Source organism: Sminthopsis crassicaudata, chromosome 2 (genome assembly GCF_048593235.1).
Source record: "Sminthopsis crassicaudata isolate SCR6 chromosome 2, ASM4859323v1, whole genome shotgun sequence".
Lineage (NCBI taxonomy): Eukaryota > Metazoa > Chordata > Mammalia > Dasyuromorphia > Dasyuridae > Sminthopsis > Sminthopsis crassicaudata.
This window is the reverse complement of record NC_133618.1, coordinates 461,023,771-461,035,834: the sequence shown is the minus strand read 5'-3', so window position 1 is coordinate 461,035,834 and position 12,064 is coordinate 461,023,771.

Sequence of the window (12,064 nt, the reverse complement as noted above, 5' to 3'; positions counted from 1 at the left end):
GCATTATGTTCCCTGGAGTCCAAACCAAGCAGAACTGCATTGGATAGTGGAGAGTGAGTTGTAAGGCTTGCTAGAGGAAATCCAGAGTGCAGTCTGGAGAGGAATGTCTAGGTAAAATACCTCTAGTATAACTAGGCAAGAGAAAAAGAAGGTAACAACCCTATATTTAGTGGTTGTTTAGATGTAGAGAAGTGAGTGCCTGTGAGATTTAGACTTGACAAGACTTTACAAATGGTTGAATGTAGGATATTAAGGAGGGGAGGGAAATGAAGGATGATACCAAAGTTATTTGCGAGATGACTAAATATCCATGGGAGATGACTTGGTAGAATTAGAGAGCTTGGAAAGAGGGTCATGTTTAGTGGAGAAGATCCTGTAATGAGTTGATGCTTTAGACATTTATGAAACATCAAAAAGGAGATGTCTAGTAAATTATTTGGAGATAAGGGACTTGGAAATCAGGAGAAAAATCTGTTTTAAACAGAGTTGGAATTATTCTGTGCAAATATGCTACTTGATCTCTTCAGAAGAGTATAATTATCAAAGGAAAGAGTTCAGAGTGAGAGAGGCAGAGAGGCAGGGAGGGAAAGGGAGGGAAGGAGGAGGGAGAGAAAGAAGCAGGAGAGAAAGAAAGGGACGCGAGAAAGAGGAAGGGAGGGAAGAAGAGAGGGGGGAGAGAGACAGACAGACGGACAAAGACAGAGAGGGGGGGGAGATGGAAGGAGGGAAGGAGGGAAATAAAGGGAGGGAGAGAGGGAGGGAGAGAAAGTGCCAAAACTCAAGACAGAGATGTTGGCTCATCTGTTAAGAGGAGAATGGATGATAAGCCAGCAAAATTGTCTAGGAAGTAGTAGTAAGGTAGAAAGGAAAATCTTCATATGGAGGAACTATTTTGTTTCAAAAGCTGTAAAAAGTTCAAGAAGGAAGATGAAAGAGAAAAAATCCATTGGACTTAGCATCTAATTGATCATTGGTCATCCTGAAGATTGTAGTTTCCACTGGAGAGTCAGAAGTCATATTGTAAAGAATTACGAAGGGTAGGGGGAATGAAGAAGTGGTTTCAGAGAATAGATAAATTTTTTCTGGAATTTGAGCAGTGAAATAGAAGAGAAAATAGGATGGCCGGGTTGGGAGCTCAAGGGCAAATAGTTTAAGGACAGGGGTAGATATGATAGATAGGACTGAACATTTTTCATAGGTAGCAGGGAAGGAACCAGTAAATACAGAGAGACTGAAATTGAGGGGAAAGAGTATAATCAATGAGGAGAGCTCCTGGAGAAACTAGGACTGGGAATTCAGGGTCAGATAGGCTTCTATTGGAATTGCCTTGAATCACTGCATTGTTGAGAAGAGCCAAGCCAATCAACATAATCCTGTTATTGTACACAATGTTCTGGTTCTGCTCACTTCCCTCTCATCAGTTCACATAACTCTTTCCAGGCTTTTCTGAAATCAGTCTGCTTATCATTTCTTATAGAGCAATAATATACATTACCTTCATATACCATAACTTACTCAGCCATTCCCCAACTAATGGGGATCTACCCAATTTCCAGGTCCTTGCCACTCCAAAAAGAGCTGCTATAAACATATTTGCACAAGAGGGTCCTTTCCCCTCTTTTATGATCTTTTTGTGACGCAGACCCAATACTGATGCTGTTGGATCAAAGGGTATGCACAGTTTTATAGCCCAGAAGACTAGGTTTCAAGCTGGAAGATATTTTAAAAGTCTTCAATACTAACCTTATTTTATAGATGAGGAAATTGAGACTTGGAGAGAGTTGCCAAAGTAATCATCCTCAGGCACAGTTCTGATCATGTCATCTCTGTGCTATAACCTTCAGTGGCATCTCATTGTCTACTTTTTCATTTCATAATGCTCCCCTTCATGGATTCCATTCCAGGCAAACTGGACTACTATCTGTTCTCCAAATTATATTTGGAGAAAACTCCATTTTCAGTGTGGGTGTATTTGGATAAATCACTTTTTATGCCTGTAATAAACTTCCTCTCAGCATCAATATTTTCCTTCAGGGTTCATCTAAGGTATCACCTCAGTACTTCCACCCAGTCATAACCACTCTATCCCCATGACTGGCTGACATTGTTGAAATCCATCTTCCACTGATTTCTGCTTTGTTCTAGTCTCTCTCTACTCAACCTCCTTTTCTAACTTCCCACTCTAAAGATTCTCCACCTTTCCACAGTTTTTCTTTTGAATGCCTACTCTGAAGGTAATAAACACACTTTCATCTTAAACCTTTTCCTTTCCTGCTTCTTGCATCTTCTTGCATTCTGTGACACCTGGCTCTTTTCTGATGAAACAGTTTCCCTAAACATCCTTTCCAGCACTACTACTTATACTTTCAAACCTATCTCTAACTACCCCCTTCCACTCACTAGTAGTAGAATGGGAATTGGATTTCTTCCTTTTCCCTATTGCACTTCTAGACTCTCCCTCTAACATAATAGCTCTGCAATGTCTTCTTCTTTGAGATTCATTTAAATATATTTATTACACAATAAAGATTTTTGTAACTGTTGTCCACAGAACTCCAGAGAACTCTGTTTCCTTCTTCAATAAATTCATTGTCTGACTCAGTCTTTCTCTTCTCAACTCTTGTCCTCATACAGGAGCACATCCAAAAAAAAAAAAATATACACACACACACACACACACACACACACACATATATATATAATTTGTTTGTTTTAACACACATTGCTTTATGAATCATGTTGGGAGAGAATAATCAGAGCAAAAGGGAAAAACAGTGGGAGAGAGAAAAAAAACAGAAAAAAGAAATGAACATAACATGTGTTGATTTATATTCAGATTTCTTAGTTCTTTTTTCTGGAAGCAAATGTCATTTTCTGTCCAAAGTCTATTGGGACTACTTTGGATCACTGAACTGCTGAGAAGAATCAAGACTTTCGTAGCTGATCATCACACATTCTTGTTGTTATTGTATATAATATATTCCTAGTTCGGCTTGTTTCTCTCAGCATCAGTTCATGTAAATCTTTCCAGATCTTTCCAAAAATCAGCTTGTTCATCATTTTTTAGACAACAGCAATGTTCCTTTCGCTTCATATATTATAATTTATTCAGCTATTTCCTAGTTAATAGGCATCTATCATTTTCGAATTCTTTGCTATCACAAAAAAGGTGCTACAAACATTTTTGCACATGTGGGCCCTTTTCCCTCCTTTATGATTTCCTTGGAATGCAGATCCAGAAATGATACTGCGGGGTCAAAGGGTATGCACAGTTTTATAACCCTTTGAGCATAGTTCCAAATTGTTCTTCAGAATGACTGGATCTTTCACAACTCTACCAACAATGTATAAATATACCAGTTTTACCATATTCCCTCCAACATTTATCATTATCCTTTCTTTAGATGTTTTAGTATCTACCTTAACTATAAATACTAAGGTAACTTATCAAAACAGAATTGTAAATAGTTGCATTCCCCATCAATATTATTCTAAATTTGTCTCAAGTATGTCTTTTATTCATTGTTATGGAGATGTTGAGCCAATGTTTTGAATTGTTCACCCTTACAAAGAGCAGGTCTCAAGTAATACCTGAACGGACTCTTCCTATTTATTGACTTATTTAATACTGACCCTCTTCAGTGAATGACTTGTATTCTTATAAATTTGACATCATTCTTCATATATTTTAGAAATTAGACCTTTATCAGAAATACTAAATGTAAAGATTTTTTTTCCCCCAGCTTTGCACTCCCTTTTAATCTTGGTTCTGCTTGCTTTGTTTTTGCAAAATCCTTTTTAGTTTAATGTAATCAAAGTTGTCCACTTTGCCTTTCATGTATTCTCTAGTTCTTCTTTGGTCATAAATTCTCCCCTTCTCCAAATATCTGATAGGTAAATTATCCTTTATTCTCCTAATTTGTTTATGATATCATCCTTTATGCCCAAATCATTTTGACCTTATTTTGGTATAGGGTGCTAGATGTAGGTATATGCTGAGTTTCTGACATATTATTTTCCAGTTTTCTTAGCAAATTTTTGTCAAATAGTGAGTTCTTATTTCAGAAGCTGGAGTTTGAGGTTTTATCAACTCCTAGATTGCTATAGGCCTTGATTATTGTGTCCTGTGTATCTATTCTATTCCATTGATCTAGTAGTCCATTTCTAAACCAGTATCAAATGGTTTTGATGGTTAATGCTTTATATATAGTTTTATCTTTGGTAATGCTAAGCCAGCATTCTTTGTATTTTTTTTTTTCATTAATTCCCTTGATATGCTTGATTTTTTGTTTGTCCAGATGAATTTTTAAATTATTTTTTTTCACGTTCTATAAAGTAGTGTTTTTGCAGTTTGATTGGTATGGCACTGAACAAGTAGACTAATTTAGGCAGAATTTTCATTCTTATTATACTAGCTTGGCCTACCCATCAGCAATTGATATTTTTTCCAATTGTTTGGATCTGACTTTATTTGTGTGAGTATTTTGTAATTGTGATGGGTTTTGTCAGTATATGTAGAAATACTTATGATTTATATGGATTTATTTTATATCCTACAATTTTGCTAAAGCTGTGAATTGTTTCCAAAGGATTTTGGATAATTTTCTAAGATTCACTAAATATATCATATTATCTGCAAAGAGTGATAGTTTTATGTTATCATTCTCTATTCTAATTCCTTTAATCTATTTTTCTTTTCTTTTGCTAAAGCTAACATTTCTAGTACAATGTTGAATAATAGTGATAATGGGCATCCTTGTTTCACCCCAATCTTATTGTGAATGTGTCGACCTCTCTATTATAAATAGTTTTAGATTTTTAGATAGATATTGCTTATTATTTTAAGGAAAACTCCCTTTAACCATATACTCTCAAGTGTTTTTAATAGGAATCAGTGTTGTATTTTCTGCATCTATTGAGATTATCATATGATTTCTGTTGATTTTGTTATTGATATGGTCCAGTATGATAATAGTTTTCCTGCCTTGAACCAGCTTTACATTGTTAGTATAAATCCCACATAATCATAATGTATTATCCTGCTGATAAGTTGCTATAATCTTTTTGCTAATATTTTACTTAAATTTTTTGTATCAATATTCATTAGAAAGATTGGTCTGTGATTTTCATCCTGGTTTCAGCATCAGTACTATATTTTTGTCATAGAACATATTTGACAGTACTCCTTCTTTACCTATTTTTGCAAATAGTTTACATAGTATTGGAATTAATTTTTGTTTAAATGTTTGGTAAATTCACTTATGAATCCATCTGGCCCTGGAGATTTTTTCTTAGGATGTTCATTAGTGACTTGTTCAAATTCTTTTTCTAAAATGGGACTATTTAAGAAATTTGCTTTCTCTTCTGTTATGCTTTTTATTTATATTTTTGTAAGTCTACATCCATTTCAGTTAGATTGTTAGACTTGCTGCTATAGTGTTGGCCAAAATAACTCCTAACTATTGTTTTAAATGACGTTTTCATTGGTGGTAAATTCACCCTTTTTATTTTTGATGCTGGTGAGTTTTTCCCTTTCTTTTTTCTGATCAAATTAACCAAAGATTTATCTATTTTGTTGGTTTGTCATAAAATCAACTCTTAGTTTTATTTACTAGTTTAATAATTTTCCTAATTTCAATTTTATTAATCTCTCCTTCGAATTTCAAAATTTCTAATTTAGTACTTAATTGGGTTTTTTTATTTGCTTTTTTCCCCTAGCTTTTTTAGTTGTATGCCTAATTCATTGATCTCTTCTTTCTCTAGTTTATTCATGTAGCTATTTAGAGATATAAAATTTCCCTTAAGAACTGCTTTGGTTACATCACATAGGTTTTGGTAATTGTTTCACTGCTGTCATTCTCTTTAATGAAATTATGGATTTTTTTCTCTGATTTGTAGTTTAATCTGCTCATTCTTTAGAATTAGATTATTTAATTTTCTATTGGTTTTTAGTTTATCTTTCCCTGGACGTTTTATTGGATATAATTTTTATTGCATTGTGTTCTCAAAAGGAAGCATTTACTATTTCTTGCCTTTCTATGTTTGATTGTGAGGTTTTTATGCTCTAATATACAGTAAAATTTTGTTTAGGTGCCATGTATTGCGAAGAAAAAGGTGTATCGCTTTCTGTCTTTATTCAGTTTTATCCAGAGTTCTACCATATCTAGATTTTCTAGAATTTTATTAACCTCTCTAGTTTCTTTCTTGTTTATTTTGTGGTTAGATTTGTCCTATTCTGAGAGAGGAAGATTGAAATCCTCCACTAATATAGTTTTGCTATTTCTTCCTGTAACTGGTTTAAAATCTTCTCTAGGAATTTGCCTGCTCTACCACTTGGTGCATACACATTTAGTATCATTATTACTTCATTATTTATAGTACCCTTTATCAAGATTACTTTCCTCCCTTATCTCTTTTAATAATATCTATTTTTACTTTTGCTTTATCAGAGATCAGAATTGCTACCCCTGCTTTTTTCACTTCAGCTGAAACATAATAATTCTGTTCCAGCATTTTACCTTTACTCTGTATCTCTCTGTGTCACATGTGTTTCTTGTAAACAACATATTGTAGGATTCTGTTTTTAATCCACTTTGCTATTAGCTTCTGTTTTATGGGAAAGTTCATCCCATTCACTTTCACAGTTATGATTGCCAGTTTTGTTTTTTTTTTTATCTCCCTCCATTCTATTTTCTCCTTTGTATATACTTTTGTTCTCTTTCCACCCAGTCCTCAGATGTCCTCCCTACCCCACCTACTATCTTATTTCCCATCACCCCTCCTCCCTTATCTTAGTAATGTTTTTTAATCCACTCTATCAATTACCTTATCTACTATCACTCCTTCCCCTCTTCTCTTACCTTTTTCCCTACTGTTTCTGCACTTCCTTCTATGCTTTCCCTTTTCTTTTCCTCTCTCCCTAGTTTTTGTAATAGGGTTAGATAAATTTCTACACCCAACTGAATTATTAAGTTATTCCATTTTAGAGCTAAAACTGATGAAATTCAGCTCCAGGCAATGTTCATTCTTCTCTCTTCTTTGTGAAGATTGTGAGAGGTCTTTTGCACTTCTTCATATGAATTAATTTTCCCATCATATCTTCCCTTTCCTCTTTTTTCAGTACAGACTTTTCCCCATCCCTTAATATCTTTTTATTTGATATCATCATATCAGAGTCCATTCACAACAACACATTCAGTATATGTGATGGCCCCTCCTGTCTGCCCAATGTCAGATACAGTTCTCAAGAGTGACAGATACAGTTCTCAAGAGTTACAGATATCATTTTCCCATCTGCGGATGTAAATAATTTAATTTTTAAATAATATATATTTCCCCCCTGTTTACCTTTCTATGCTTCTCTTGAGTCCTATGATTGTAGATTAAATTTTCTGTTTATTTCTTTTTTTTTTCAATAAAAATGATTGAAAGTCTCTTTACTTCATTGAAGTTCCATTGCTTCCCCTGAAAGATAATGCTGCATCTTGCTGGGTAGTTAATTCTTGGTTGTAACCCCAGGTTCTTTATTTTCTGGAATATGATTTTCCAAGCCCTCCAATCCTTTATTTTACAAGCTGCCAGATACTGGGCAATCCTGGATCTTTGATATTTGAATTGATTTGTCCAGCATTTCAGAGCACTTTTTCCTGAACATTGTCATTTTGGAGTTACACAATAATGTTCTTTGGGGTTTTCCTTGTGGGATCTTTTTCCAAAGATGGATTCTTTCAATTAGTATTTCCCTCTCTGTTTCAAGAATAAGGGGGCAATTTTCCTTAATGATCTCTTGTAAAATTCTATCAAGGCTCCTTTTTTGATTAGGGCCTTCAGATAGCCCAATAATTTTTAAATTATCTCTTCTGGATCTATTTTCTAAGCCAGCTGTTTTGCCAATGAGATATTTCACATTTTTTTCCATTTTTTAATTCTTTTTAGTTTGACTGATTCTTGCTGTCTCATGAAGTCATTAGCTTCCATTTATCTTGTTCTAGTTGTTAATGTATTATTTTCTTCAGTTATCTTTTATATCTCCTTTTCTATTTGGTTTATTCTATTGTGTAAAGATATTTTTTTTCCCAGACAACTTTTTTCTTTCCTTTTCCAAGCTATTGACTCTCTCATGCATACCTCTCATTTACTTTCTCATTTTTTCTTCTATCTCTCTTATTTGCCTTTTAAAGTCCTTTATGAGTACTTCCAAGAAGCTTTGGGCTTGAAACCAGTTTATATCACTCTTGAGATTTCTTCTGTAGACATTCTGTACTCCTCTGGGTTTGTGTTTTGGTCTGTCCTATCCCCATAGTAGCTCTCTGTGGTGAAGGTTCTTTTCTGTTTCTTGCTTGTTTTCTTTCCTTTTCTTTTGGTACTTCCTTTTTTTTTTTTTTTTTAATTGTTCAGCTTTGCTTTTGAGGCAAAGAGGAGTTGTTCCTAGCTTCCTGTGCAGCTCTGAGCCTTGGTTTTGAGCACAGGGGTCTCTTGTGTTTGCAGTGGGTCGTTTTGCCTGCTCTTTTCAGGAAACAGCCTGGTTTCCCAGAGTTTGCTTTCTGTACAATTTCCCTTGAAAACCACATGAAACCCTCTACTAAGCCAGGACTGAAAGTCTTAGTTGCTGATTTGCCGTGATGAAGACCTTCTTGTTGGCTTTCCCAGAGCCTATCTCACCAGTGAGACTGACCTTTCTTGATGTTTTTTCAATCCATCTTGAGCTGGAGAATGGTTTCATTCAGTCAGACTCTGTTCAGAAGCTTAGTTTCATGTGGTTTTCAAGGGAAAGTGGGAGAGCTCAAACAGCTTTCTGATTTTATACCACCATTTTGATAGTAAAGTAGGAGAAGTTGCTGGATTTAGGCACTTGTCTAGAACATTTCTAATTGACTGCCTGTCTTAATTTTATTTTCCCCTAAAAGGAAAACTTCTAAACAACATCCTTCCTCCCAAAATATATGTTGATATTCCCACAAATACCCTAACCCCACAATTCATCAATTTATCATTTCTCATAATCTACTGCTCCACCCCAATGCAGCGGTACACCGAGATGGTAATATCCTTGATCTTCCTTTGACCCATAAATGTTAACATCCATGTTCTTGAAAGCTGAAATTCCTTTGATCATAATTTATTGTCATTCTATCTTTCCCTCTGTCTTGTAGCTCTAAATCCTATTGTTTATTGTCACTGTGACCTTTAATCCCTGTACCCCTCTATTCTTTCTTAGCCATCACAATCTTCTTCAGATATTGATACATTAGTGAACCAGTTCAACTCTATTTATATTGCTTCTTCTTTCAAATACTTTGCCTCTTTAATTGAAAATTTTTGCGTTTATGAACCCCTATTTAGGATTTCTGTCACTCTTTACTGCCTTTGTTCCAAATCATATGCCACTGAACAAACCTGGAGAAAATAATAAAACTGTTTGTTGTGTCCACTACATGTTTATATCATATAGCAGCTTTTCCAAATGTTTACATCTGTCTTCAAATCTCTCACAGCCCCCAGGCCTCCACCATCTCATTTTAGAGCTTTGCTCTGTATTTCATCAAAAATATTAAAACTATTCACAAAGAACTCCCTCTTCTCTTCAGTTCATCACCTCACACCATTCAGATGAATTCTACTACTATGCCCTTCACTTGGCTCACATGAAGAGGTAGCCCTTCTTTTTTATTTTTTAAAGTTAATTTTTATTTGTTTGCTTGTTTTCTGCTATAGGCCAGAACTCTGAACTTGAAACAAAGGATTCTTACAAGGTACTAAGTCAGTGGAATTGATAGAGACAATAGTTATCTAATTTAGTTCAGTATAATTGATTTAATCATATAAGTTGATGTTATGGGCCAGGACTTGAAACAATTGGAATTGAGGAGACAGTGGTTAAATCTAGCTTAGCATTGATTTAATCCTACAACAAATAATGGTTTCCTAGTGATGTAATGATTGGTGTGTACTCAGTGTAGAGCATATAAGCAAGAAGCTCTCAGGGCCAAAGAGACAAGTGCTCTCAGAGCTGAGACAGATTCATTCCATTGTCCACCTTTGTGATGGCTGGAGGCTGAAGCACAAACCTTTGGATTTGGAGAGATTCAGAGATAAGTGGACAGAAGGCTACAGGCTGGAGGCTGGCGCGCAAGATCTTGGACTCAGATTCATCCCATCTCACACTGCCTTTGTGCCAGGCTCTTCTCCTTCACTTCTTTACTGAAACCAAGACTCCAGAAGGCCTCAAGAAAACTAGTCGAGTCCCAAGTGAAGGAGATAAGACTTTGAAAGAGACAGTAAAGGATTTGGGTTTTAACACCTGGCTGCATTTGTGGTGATTTCTCTGAACAAAAACGAAGACTGATCCCAGAGACCCCAAGAAAACACCACAGGAGAACTTGACAGTTTTCTTTCCTCTTTTTTTTTTTTTTTTTTTTTTTTTTTTGCTGGGGGTAATTGGGGTTAAGTGACTTGCCCAGATCACACAGCTAGGAAGTGTTAACCATCTGAGACCAGATTTGAACTCAGGTCCTCCTGACTTCAGGAAGTGTTTTATTCACTGAGCCATCTAGCTGTCCCAGCAGCCCTTCTTCTTTACCAACTCAGACCCCTATACATGAACAAGTGATTTCATTCCATCCCACCTTTTCCAGTGATTATCTCGTCTATTATCTTTACTCTTTTATTAATATTTAATGTAAATGTTCTTGATTTATTAATAGTTTCTCTGCTGCCTACAAAAACACCTATGTCTTCCCCATCTTCAAAAAAAGCCCATTTGATCCGTCATCCCCACTAGCTATTTTCCTATATTTCTCATTTGTGGCTAAGCTTTTTGAGAAGTCCTCATCTATAATAGTCCTCATTTCTTTTCCTCTCATTCTCTTCTTACTCTTTTTAGTCTAGCTTCTGACTCTGTCATTTAATAAAAGTTGCTCTCTCCAAACTTACTGAGATGATCTCAATTAATAAATCTAATAAATTTTTCTCAGCCCTCATCCTTTTTTAACCTGTCCGTAGTCTTTAACATTATAAATCATCCTCTTGCTGAAACTCTCTTCTCTCAACATTGCTCTCTTCTGGTTCTCCTACCTATCTGACTGTCCATCCTTTGTCTCCTTTTGGGTATATTTAACTAGTGTTAATCCTCTAAGACTCTCTCTGAGACCCACCATCCTATTTCACCTGGTGGCATGTATGGGGGATTCAGGGAGGACTATCATCTCTAGTGTGAGGAAGTGCTTGAGCCTTTTACAAGGCTGTTTATTTACCTTTCATCTCCACTGTCCCACAACTCCACAAAGCTGCAACATGTATAGCAGCCGTACCTTGCAAAGCTACCTCAGCAGATGGGTAACCAACAGGTGAGTTAGGGGGATGTCCACCCCGAGCATGTGAAGACTTCCCCTAGTAGAATGGGTGAATGAGAACAACTTGTTGCAATGACCATGAAGATGGCTGAATCAGGTGTTGTAGAGAGTGTAGAGCTTGTTCAGAAATCAGACACAAAGCCATCCTCTGCCTTGTGGGCCATTGCCAGAGTTCTTGACTTTCGTCTTGACACTTCACTTCCTGGACTGAAAGAGAGAGTGAGACCGATAACTTTGTGCAACAGTTCCTGTGCAAGTCAAGACATTACTCTGTGATGTCATTTTTGTTTTAATAAATGAAGGATGAACAACAACATTTTGCGTGGTAATCACATCAGCACCCATGATTTCAGCTATCATCTCTGGGAAGATCATTCTCATATTTCTTTGTCAAAGCCTGACATCTCTCTCAGCTTCATCTAACAATTCCAGGTATGGTGTTTTAAGCATCTGGAAGAGGATAGCCAATCTCAACATTTCTAAAACCGAACTCATTCCTATCCCCAAATGATTTCCCCTCTTCCTAACTTCTCAGTTACTATTGAGACTACCTCCACCTTCCCAAGTCATCCAAGCTTGTAACCTAGGTATAGGTGTTTTCCTTAGCTCCTCATTCTCATTACTGTTCTCTCCATCCTATATTCAATGTCCACCCTTGCCATTTCCACCTTGGTAACATCTCAAAACCTTTCCAGGACAATTCCTAGAAAGGG